This window comes from Pleurodeles waltl, chromosome 5 (assembly GCF_031143425.1).
Source record: "Pleurodeles waltl isolate 20211129_DDA chromosome 5, aPleWal1.hap1.20221129, whole genome shotgun sequence".
Lineage (NCBI taxonomy): Eukaryota > Metazoa > Chordata > Amphibia > Caudata > Salamandridae > Pleurodeles > Pleurodeles waltl.
In genome coordinates this window covers 1,323,249,744-1,323,261,409 of record NC_090444.1, presented here as the reverse complement: position 1 = coordinate 1,323,261,409, position 11,666 = coordinate 1,323,249,744, and the positions used below count along the sequence as shown (strand labels likewise).

General features: G+C 50.6%; 1 long non-coding RNA gene across 1 annotated transcript in view; it reads right to left on the bottom strand.

The window, feature by feature from the left end:
* Nucleotides 1–9,903: 9,903 nt before the first annotated feature.
* The window catches only part of LOC138296451 (uncharacterized), a 204,961-nt gene continuing 203,198 nt past the window's right edge, over nucleotides 9,904–11,666 (bottom strand). The window contains exon 16 of the long non-coding RNA XR_011203833.1: nucleotides 9,904–10,894. This is a non-coding gene — a long non-coding RNA (uncharacterized lncRNA). The remainder of the gene's footprint in view (nucleotides 10,895–11,666) is intronic.

Below are 11,666 nucleotides of genomic sequence, written 5' to 3'. Positions count from 1 at the left end.
TCCTCCATCTGCAAGATGGAGGATTTCTAAAAGTCAGAGTCACCTCAGCTCAGGACACCTTAGGGGCTGTCCTGACTGGCCAGTGACTCCTCCTTGTTTTTCTCATTATTTTCTCCGGCCTTGCCGCCAAAAGTGGGGCCTGGCCGGAGGGGGCGGGCAACTCCACTAGCTGGAGTGTCCTGCTGGGTTGGCACAAAGGAGGTGAGCCTTTGAGGCTCACCGCCAGGTGTGACAATTCCTGCCTGGGAGAGGTGTTAGCATCTCCACCCAGTGCAGGCTTTGTTACTGGCCTCAGAGTGACAAAGGCACTCTCCCCATGGGGCCAGCAACATGTCTCGGTTTGTGGCAGGCTGCTAAAACTAGTCAGCCTACACAGATAGTCGGTTAAGTTTCAGGGGGCACCTCTAAGGTGCCCTCTGTGGTGTATTTTACAATCAAATGTACACTGGCATCAGTGTGCATTTATTGTGCTGAGAAGTTTGATACCAAACTTCCCAGTTTTCAGTGTAGCCATTATGGTGCTGTGGAGTTCGTGTTTGACAGACTCCCAGACCATATACTCTTATGGCTACCCTGCACTTACAATGTCTAAGGTTTTGTTTAGACACTGTAGGGGTACCATGCTCATGCACTGGTACCCTCACCTATGGTATAGTGCACCCTGCCTTAGGGCTGTAAGGCCTGCTAGAGGGGTGTCTTACCTATACTGCATAGGCAGTGAGAGGCTGGCATGGCACCCTGAGGGGAGTGCCATGTCGACTTACTCGTTTTGTCCTCACTAGCACACACAAGCTGGCAAGCAGGGTGTCTGTGCTGAGTGAGAGGTCTCCAGGGTGGCATAAGACATGCTGCAGCCTTTAGAGACCTTCCTTGGCATCAGGGCCCTTGGTACTAGAAGTACCAGTTACAAGGGACTTATCTGGATGCCAGGGTCTGCCAATGGTGGATACAAAAGTACAGGTTAGGGAAAGAACACTGGTGCTGGGGCCTGGTTAGCAGGCCTCAGCACACTTTCAATTGTAAACATAGCATCAGCAAAGGCAAAAAGTCAGGGGGCAACCATGCCAAGGAGGCATTTCCTTACAATAGTCCACTGTGTCTTGCTTGGGAGGTTTGAGAGGTTGCTCCCAGCCTTCTCTTACAAGAGCAAGTGGACCCCTAACAGGGTGCCCAAACAGTGGTTCAAATGGGCTGGAGCCCACACCCTTCTGAGGTACCTCCTGATAGGCGAAGAGGAGACATGGCAGTAGGCCATGCCATCTGTTCCTGAGTTTTTCAGAGTCCCATTCTAGGAAAGTGCCACGGTTGGCATGGTTACCCCCCCCAACTTTTTGCCTTGTGTTGATGCCAACTTTGAGGGAAAGTCTGGTGGGATCCTGCTAACCAGCCCCCAGCACCAGTGTTCTTTCCCAAAATCTGTACCTTTGTTTTCACAACTGGCACACCCCTTGCACACAGTTAAGTCCCTTGTAAAAGGTACGCATGGTACCAAGGGCCCTCTGGCAAGGGAAGGTCCCCAAGGGCTGCAGCATGTATTATGTCACCTTTGTCAATCCCTAACCAAGCACATGTACACCGCCTTTGCAGCTTGTGTCTGCTGGTGGGGAGAAAAAAGGCAAAGTCGACATAGCACCCCTCTCAGGGTGCCATGTCCACAAACCACTGCCTGTGGCATAGATAAGATGCCCCTCTAGCAGGCCTTACAACCCTAAGACAGGGTGCACTATACCAAAGGTGAGGGCATAGTTGCATGAGCAATATGCCCCTACAGTGTCTAAGTCAATTCTTAGACATTGTAAGTGCACTGTAGCCATATTGAGTATATGATCTGGGGGTTTGTCATTACGAACTCCACAGCTCCACAATGGCTTCACTGAATACTGGGGAGTTTGATGTCAAACTTCTCAGCACAATAAACCCCCACTCTTGCAAGTGTGGGATTTATTGAAAAAAGCCCACAGAGAGCATCTTAGAGATGCCCCCTGTATGTTAGCCAAACTGCTAGTTTAAGACTGACTGGTCTGTGTCAGCCTGCCACAGACCAGTTTCTGACCACATGGGGTGAAAGCCTTTGTTCTCTTGGTGGTCGGAAACAAAGCATGTCCTGGGTGGAGGTGCTTCACACCTCTCCCCATGCAGGAACTGTAACACCTGGCAGTGAACCTCGAAAGCTCAGGCCTCGGGTCACAGTACCCCAGGGCACTCCAACTACCGGAGTTACCCCCCCCCCCCCATTACCCCCCAAAGACAAAGCCCCACTTTTGTCGGCAAGTCATGGAGGAAAATTAAGGAAAACAGGGAGGAGTGACCACCCCAGCCAGAAGCCACCCCTAAGGTGTCCAGAGCTTAGGTGACCCACTCCCTGCAGAATCCTCCATCTTGGCTTGGAGGACAATGACCAATAGGGTTAGGTCTGTGCCCCGCCTTCCCAAAGGAAGTGGACACAGGAAGGGTGTACCCACCCTCAGGGATAGTGGCCATTGGCTACTGCCCTCTGACTCCTGTAAAGCCCCTAAATCTTGTACTTAAGGGCTTCCCTGAACCCAACTGACCACATTCCTGACTACCTGACAAGAAGAAGGAGGACTGCATTACTGAAACCCCGAGCAGAGAAGAAGGAAGATGACAACTGATTTGGCCCCAGCCCTACCGGCCTCCCTCCCGCAGAAGCACAGCGACGCATCTAGCAGGCCCAGCGACCTCTGCCAAGTTCCAGAGGACTGCCCTACACTCAAAAGGACCAAGAACCCCCATGGACAGTGGCCCTGTCTAAAAAGAAACAACAACTAAGGACTCCAGCCTCACTCTGAATGCTTGAGTCCTAACCACTCTGCACCCGACGCCCACGGCCCGTGTCCAGGTGGCCCAACCAGCTAGAGAGGATCCCCATGGGATTCCGAGTAAGTGTCCACCCTGGGTTGACTGGTCCACGATAACACCTGCAGAGGGAATCCCGAGGGCCCCGTAACAGTGAAAGCTCCGGATAAAGATATCTGATAACCAAAGACCCACTCCACGTGCAGCCCCCAGGCCTTGGAGAAACCACCCCACAGTGCAGCAACGATCAGCAGGCAGCCCTTCTCCCTGTACAACCTGTGGTTTGCCTGAGATGACCCCCTGGACCTCACCTGTGGCCTCTGAATGACCCCGGGGTCCCCTCATAGAGAATCATTGGAGACCCGACATCTTGTTTGCACCCTGCACCCGGCTGCCCCAGCGCCGCTGAGGGTGTATGTTCAGTGCCTACTTGTGGCCTCCTGAGTGCTCCTCTAAATCCCCCAGGTCTGCCCTCCGAAGACGCAGGTACTTACCTGCCTGCAGATCTGAAACAGAGTACCCCCAGTCTCCATAGGAGCCCATGTTAATTTTGCCTACACTTTGACCTCTGCACCCGACCGGCTACGTGTTGCCACTTGTAGGTGTTTGGTGTTAACTTGAGCCCCAATCTGTGGATGTCCTAACCCCGGAGACTAAGTGTTGTACTGACCTGCAAATCGATCTAACTTTTCTTCCCCCAGGAACTTTTTCTGATAATTGTGTTGTGTGAAGCAGTTCCCCTTAGGTCTACTACAGCTCCTGCAGTAGCCAAGGCCCTCATTAGTATTTTTACTATGGATTTCCCTAAGGAGGTGGTTTCTGACAGAGGTACAAACTTCATGTCAGCTTACCTAAAACACATGAGGAATGAGTGTAGGGTGACTTATAAATTCACCACACAATACAATCCACAAACCAATGGACTTGTTGAAAGATTCAACAAGACATCAAAGGGCATGATTATGGCGCTCCCTGAGAAACTGAAAAGGAGATGGGATGTTGTAGGAAGTTGGCTCTGTATGTGCTATTTCAAAGTAAGGAATAGCATGCACAGAGTCCAAGGGTTCCCCTTAGAGGTAAGATAGTGGCAAAAAGAGATCATACTAATGCTCTATTTTGTGGTAGTGTGGTCGAGCAGTAGGCTTATCCAAGGAGTAGTGTTAAGCATTTGTTGTACATACACACAGGCAATAAATGAGGAACACACACTCGGAGACAAATCCAGCCAATAGGTTTTGTTATAGAAAAATATATTTTCTTAGTTTATTTTAAGAACCACAGGTTAAAATTCTACATGTAATATCTCATTTGAAAGGTATTGCAGGTAAGTACTTTAGGAACTTTGACTATTACAGTAGCATATATACTTTTTACATAAAACACAATAAGCTGTTTTAAAAGTGGACACTTAGTGCAATTTTCACAGTTCCTGGGGGAGGTAAAGTATTGTTATTTTTAGCAGGTAAGTAAATCACTTACAGGTCACAGTTTTGGGACCAAGGTAGCCCACCGTTGGGGGTTCAGAGCAACCCCAAAGTTACCATACCAGCAGCTCAGGGCCGGTCAGGTGCAGAGGTCAAAGAGGTGCCCAAAACACATAGGCTTCAATGGAGAGAAGGGGGTGCCCCGGTTCCAGTCTGCCAGCAGGTAAGTACCCGCGCCTTCGGAGGGCAGACCAGGGGGTTTTTGTAGGGCACTGGGGGGGGACACAAGTCAGCACAAAAAGTACACCCTCAGCAGCGCGGGGGCGGCCGGGTGCAGTGTGCAAACACGTGTCGGGTTTTCAATGGTTTTCAATGAGAGACCAAGGGGTCTCTTCAGTGGTGCAGGCAGGCAAGGGGGGGGGGCTCCTCTGGGTAGCCACCACCTGGGCAAGGGAGAGGGCCTCCTGGGGGTCACTCCTGCACAGAAGTTCCGTTCCTTCAGGTGCTGGGGGCTGCGGGTGCAGGGTTTTTTCCAGCCGTCAGGACTTTAGGTTGAGGCAGTCACGGTCAGGGGGAGCCTCGGGATTCCCTCTGCAGGCGTCGCTGTGGGAGCTCAGGGGGGACAACTTTGGTTGCTCACGGACTCGGAGTCGCCGGAGGGTCCTCCCTGAGGTGTTGGTTCTCCACCAGTCGAGTCGGGGTCGCCGGGTGCAGTGTTGCAAGTCTCACGCTTCTTGCGGGGAGTTGCAGGGGTCTTTAAATCTGCTCCTTTGAAACAAAGTTGCAGTTCTTTTGGAGCAGTGCCGCTGTCCTCAGGAGTTTCTTGTCTTTCTTGAAGCAGGGCAGTCCTCTGAGGATTCAGAGGTCGCTGGTCCCTTGGGAAGCGTTGCTGGAGCAGGTTTCTTTGGAAGGCAGGAGACAGGCCTTTAAGTCTGGGGCCAAAGCAGTTGGTGTCTTCTTTTCTTCCTCTGCAGGGGTCTTTCAGCTCAGCAGTCCTCTTCTTCTTGTTAGTTGCAGGAATCTAAAGTTTTAGGTTCAGGGAGGCCCTTAAATACTAAATTTAAGGGCGTGTTTAGGTCTGGGGGGTTAGTAGCCAATGGCTACTAGCCCTGAGGGTGAGTACACCCTCTTTGTGCCTCCTCCCAAGGGGAGGGGGTCACATCCCTAATCCTATTGGGGAATCCTCCATCTGCAAGATGGAGGATTTCTAAAAGTTAGAGTCACTTCAGCTCAGGACACCTTAGAGGCTGTCCTGACTGGTCAGTGACACCTCCTTGTTTTTCTCATTATTTTCTCCGGCCTTGCCGCCAAAAGTGGGGGCCGTGGCCGGAGGGGGCGGGCAACTCCACTAGCTGGAGTGTCCTGCGGTGCTGGCACAAAGGGGTGAGCCTTTGAGGCTCACCGCCAGGTGTGACAGCTCCTGCCTGGGGAAGGTGTTAGCATCTCCACATAGAGCAGGGTTTGTTACTGGCCTCAGAGTGACAAAGGCACTCTCCCCATGGGGCCAGCAACATGTCTCGGTTGTGGCAGGCTGCTGGAACCAGTCAGCCTACACAGATAGTCGGTTAAGGTTTCAGCGGGAACCTCTAAGGTGCCCTCTGGGGTGTATTTTACAATAAAATGTACACTGGCATCAGTGTGCATTTATTGTGCTGAGAAGTTTGATACCAAACTTCCCAGTTTTCAGTGTAGCCATTATGGTGCTGTGGAGTTCGTGTTTGACAGACTCCCAGACCATATACTCTTATGGCTACCCTGCACTTACAATGTCTAAGGTATTGCTTAGACACTGTAGGGACACAGTGCTCATGCACTGGTGCCCTCACCTATGGTATAGTGCACCCTGCCTTAGGGCTGTAAGGCCTGCTAGATGGGTGACTTATCTATAGCTGCATAGGCAGTGAGAGGCTGGCATGGCACCCTGAGGGGAGTGCCATGTCGACTTACTCGTTTTGTTCTCACCAGCACACACAAGCTGGCAAGCAGTGTGTCTGTGCTGAGTGAGGGGTCTCCAGGGTGGCATGACATGCTGCAGCCCTTAGAGACCTTCCCTGGCACCAGAGCCCTTGGTACCAGAGGTACCAGTTACAAGGGACTTACCTGGATGCCAGGGTGTGCCAACTGTGGAATCAAAAGTACAGGTTAGGGAAAGAACACTGGTGCTGGGGCCTGGTTAGCAGGCCTCAGCACACTTTCAATTCAAAACATAGCATCAGCAAAGGCAAAAAGTCAGGGGGTAACCATGCCAAGGAGGCATTTCCTTACAGATGTCTTCCTACCATGCCAGCTTTTCACCTACAGAGAGGTGACACTGAAGGGAGTAGGGCTTTCCCCCTTTCAGCTTCTGTTTGGCCATCGTGTAAGGGGACCACTGGCACTTGTTAGAGAAGGATGGGGGAGACCTCTCCATGAGCCTAAGCAATATGTGGTGGACTATGTGCTTGGCCTCCACTCTAGGGTGGCTGAGTACATGGAAAAGGCATCCAAAAACCTTGGGGCCAGCCAACAACTCCAGAAGTTGTGGTATGACCAAAAGACTGCACTGCAGCTGTAGTGGTCCTAAGAGGAATAGCTTCTGGGTACCTGTTGGCATGGTCCACCACCACCAGAATTAACCTGTTCTCAGAGGCTGTGGGAGGGTCTAGGGGGCTAACAATATCCACCCCAATCCTTTCAAAGGGAACCCCAACCACTGGAAGTGAATTTAGGGGGCCTTTGGGGTGCCCCCTGTCTTGACACTGGCTTGAAAGATGATATAGGAGTGACAAAACTCCTTTGTGTCTTCTGACATATGGAGCTAGTGAAAGTGAGGGACAAGTCTGTCCAAAGTTTTGCTTTGCCCTGGGTGATCTGCAAGGGTCAACAAAAATGATCTGTACTGCAGAGGGAACACCAACTTCCCGGTTGCACCAGTTTTGGGTTCCCTTGGCCTCGAGTACAAGGTTGTCTTCCCAATATACCTTGTGAGCGCCAATGACATCCCCTGCCTGTTGAATGACAGCTTGTTGCCTCAAGCCCTCCAGTGTGGGACAAATCTTTTGTGCCATACGACTGAATTTCTCCCTGGCAGGCCTCCCCTGCATCCAAGAGCTCAGCTCTGTCAGCCTACAATGCCACTGGTGTAGGTTCTGCCAAGGACTGGATTCTTCCCCTTCTGGGGCTGAATCCTCAATGGAGGTGGGGGTAGGGGCAGCTTTATGTCCAAAACTACTCTTAGGTTTGAGAAGTTCTTGGGTCATTGCTCAAGGCTCCAAGCTTCCCTGATCTCTTTGTTTCTTTGCCTGTGCCCTGGTCAAGGCAAAAATATGCCCTGGATGCCCAGCATTGCTGCATGGGCCTCTAACGCCAGTTCAGCCCAAGCTGAAGTCTCCCAGTCGTTCCCTAGTAGACACTCTACCAGTAGGTCTGTGGACACAACAACTTTCTTAGGACCAGTAACATCCCCCCACCAGCTGAAATCAACAACTGCCATGAGGTGGCACAAAGTGTTGTTATGGGCGTCAGTCACTTGGAACTGGTGACCAAGTAGGTGCTGCTCAGGGGGCTCCGTTTATTTAGTCACCATAGTGGCACTGGCACCTGTGTCCCTGTAGGCCTGAACCTCATCACCATTTATCAGAGGATGCTACCTGTACTTAGCCATGTTGAGGGGACAAGCAGCAAGGGTGGCAAAATCAATGCCCCCATCAGAGACTAACACTGCCTCAGTGGTTTCTCTGACTAAATCAGCCCCCACTACAGTACCTAAAGTGAGCCCAGCTATACCCTTGGACTGACTACTGTTAGTAGTCCTACCTTTACCTCTACTGCTAGGGGCACTAGAAGGAGAAGTGGAGTTGGTAGTGATGGTTGGCTTGGTGCCTTTCTTAGGACAGGAGCTGTCTCCTGGCCTATGTTTTTACAAACATAGCACCAAGGGCTTTTAAAGTTGGAGGAAGAGGTTTTAGACCCACCCCCAGAAGGGTTTTGTGGGCCTAATGAAGACTCCTTACTTTTACCTTTGTCCCTACCCTTGTCCTGAGTCTTATGTGTTTCCTTTTTCTTGTGGTCACCCCCTGTATCAGCTTTTCTGCTCACCCTGGTATGGACCCACTTGTCTGCCTTCGTTCTGAATTCTTTGGGAGACGTCAGATCAGAGTCCACCAGATACTGATGCAACAAATCAGACACAGTTTATCAAAATATGCTCTCTTAAGATAAGATTGTATAAGCCCTAACAGTCACTGACTTTGCTGCCATGTACTCAGCCTTCTAAAGCTTTAACAGAACAGTCAACAATATCCACCCACTCCAGGGAGGACTCTTTCCTGGTCTCCCTGAACTTAATTCTGTATTGTTCAGCGGTGACCAAACCCATCTAAGAGTGCAGATTTTAAAACTGATTAGTTGTCTGCATCTTCCTCCCCGACAGTGAGGAGTCTAGCACCCCACTTGTCAGAGAAGGAGAGCCACAAGATAGCAGCCCATTGTCTCTGAGGGCCCTTTCCAGAGGAGTGAACCACTTGTATGTGTCTCCCCCCACCTTGTAGGGGGGGGGGGGGACAACCTTGTTGAGGTTTCTGGAGTCAAGAATCCTCCCTGACCCTAGGCTCCCTGAAACTAAAGCTGCTGCCACCTTGGGGTGCTAACCCCAAACCCTGCATCGCTCTCTCCTCCTCTCCACTGCCAAGGCCTCTCTATCTAGGGCTAGCTGCAGCAGCCTCATTTTGGCCTTCTCTAGTTTCAGCTGCCTGGATTCCCTATTTAGGGAGTCTTCTCTTGGAGCTGAACAGTGTGTCCCCTCAGAGACTGGGGTGACATGAGTGAGCAGAGGAGGATCTGTCCCTATTCTTGGTTACCCTCTCAACTAACCCTCCGGGGTTAGAGAGGGGGAGCTACTGGAATGGCTTCCCCTCCCACTACTTGAAGTGCTCCCAGCTGGGCTAGGGGGTTTACTAGGGACTCTATGATTCTCTGAGGGACCCTGTGGACCCTCCTCAGTGTCAAGATCCTGTCGTTCTAAAACTGGGAGCTAGAGTCTGCATCTTCCTCTTCCTGGCTACCAGCATGGTCCTAGTCATCCTGGAGGAGCAGGCCCAGAAGCAGACTCTTGTTAGGGTTCCTGTCTGTCTTAAGGTTCCTTTCTGCACACATCTCCCTCAACTCTCGGAAAGTGAGGCCCACATATTGTGAGTCCATGGCCTGAGATGTGTTCTGCTCTGAAGACATGTTGTGTTGTTAGAGTGTTGCAGCTGTACCTAACTACCCTACCTCCTAGTCTCTCCAAAGATGTTTGGAGCAAGGGCTATGCCTAACCTCCTAGCTTACCCAAACTTAAGAGACTATCTCTCTGACACTAAGTACAGTGTGTACTCCTAGTCAGTAAGTGGTCTTTCCTTTGGAAAGTACTCAGTGTCAGACTGGTAAGGCAAGGGCAAGTGCTTATCCCACTGCTGCACCACCAATGTAGGAAGCTGGCCTGGTGTGTGGTGGTTACCCAAGGTACTTACACCTTATATCAGATCAGGTATCCTCTATTAATGTAGTGTGGGCAGTGCCTAGAAGCTAGGCTCTCTAGAGGTAGCTATGGATGAGCAGACGAGGCTTATCTAGGAGACACGCAAAGCTCATGCAATACCACTGTAGTCACACAGCACTTACACACATGAAAGAACACACTCAGTTGTGCAAAAATAAAAGGTACTTTACTTTTGGTCAGACAATACCACAAAATACTAGAAAGGCAACCCTCCGATAGGAGGTAAGTAATAAGCTAACTATATACACTAGTAATCAGAAATAGGCATATAAAATGTTAGAAAACAGTGCAAATAGCAATAACCAATAGTGACCCTAGAGTGAGCACAAACCATATACTAAAAAAAAAATGGAATGAGATCACAGAAGCACTGCCTAGGTAAGGGGAATGTTTAGAGGGGAACTGGAAGTACTAGAAAACCACAAAGGTAAGTAACACAGTACCCCCCACCCGTGACCAGGAAAGCAGGAGTAAATCCCTGGAATTTCCCCAAACCACCCAAAAGGAGGAACAAGGTGAAGCTACCCAGACAAGACTGCAAGAAACCAGGGGTGGATTCCTGAAGAAGACCACCTGAGGAGAGAGGAGGATCAAATCCAAGAGTCACAGTGGAGTCCAGGAGGAGTAGGAGCTACAACCCACTCAGCTGTACTTGCAGAAGTTGGTCGACGGTGATGAAGAACAGGTCAGCACTGCAGCCCTGGAGCTGAAGAAGATTTCCTGACGGATGCAGATGTCCCATACTGAAGTGAAGATTGTAAATGGGTGTCAGTGCAGGGATTCCACCAACAAGCCTTGGCAAAGGCAAACTCGCGGTTGGTGTAAGAGTGGTGCTGCCGGAGACCATCAAGGCCCAGGATGATCAACCCAGATGGGGCAGTCACAGGGGACCCTCCACGTCGCAGAGAGTCCACAGGAGCTTAGGCAGCACCCACAGGATGGGAACACAGAAGTCGTAGAAGGAGCCCTCACAGCACTACAGGAAGGGATCACACGCCGCAGGAGAACCACGCACAGAGCTGTACGTTGCAGGAAGGAGTGCTGAAAACTGGAGCTACGTCGCCTGAAGATCCCTTGGAGGAGATGCAAACAAGCCTTGGCAGCTGCAAAAGACGTGGTGCCTGGGGGTACTGTCCTGTGTGTTACAAAAATAAAGGTACTTTATTTTAGTGAGACAATTACCAAAAAGTACTAGAGAGGCAACCCTCCAATAGGAGGTAAGTAACACATTAGGTATGTACACTAGTAATCAGAAGTAAGCACAAAAAGCAGTAGAAAACAGTGCAATAGCAATAGACAATAGTGACACTAGGGGGAGCCCAAATCAAATAATGAAAAAATGGAATGCGAATATGTAGGAACATGGCTCCCTGTTGCAGTTACCCCACCACTTTTTGCCTGATATTAATGCTGACTTGACTGAGAAGTGTGCTGGGACCCTGCTAACCAGGCCCCAGCACCATTGTTCTTTCACTTAAAAATGTACCATTGTTCCACAATTGACACATCTCTGGCACACAGATAAGTCCCTTGTAAAAGGTACCTGTGACCAAGGAAAGTCCCTAAGGGCTGCAGCACATGTGGTGCCACCCTAAGGGACCCCTCACCTAACACATGCACACTGCCATTGTAGATTGTGTGTGTTGATGGGGAGAAAAAGGCAAAGTCGACATGGCATCCCCCTACAGGATGCCATGCACACAAAATGCTGCCTGTGGCACCCCTCTAGCAGGCCTTACCGCACTAAGGCAGGGTGCACTATACCACAGGTGAGGGCATAGCTGCATGAGCAATATGCCCCTACAGTGTCTAAGTCTATTCTTAGACATTGTAAGTACAGTGTGGCCATATTAAATATATGGTCTGGGAGTTTGTCAAAAACGAACTCCACAGTTCCACAATGGCTA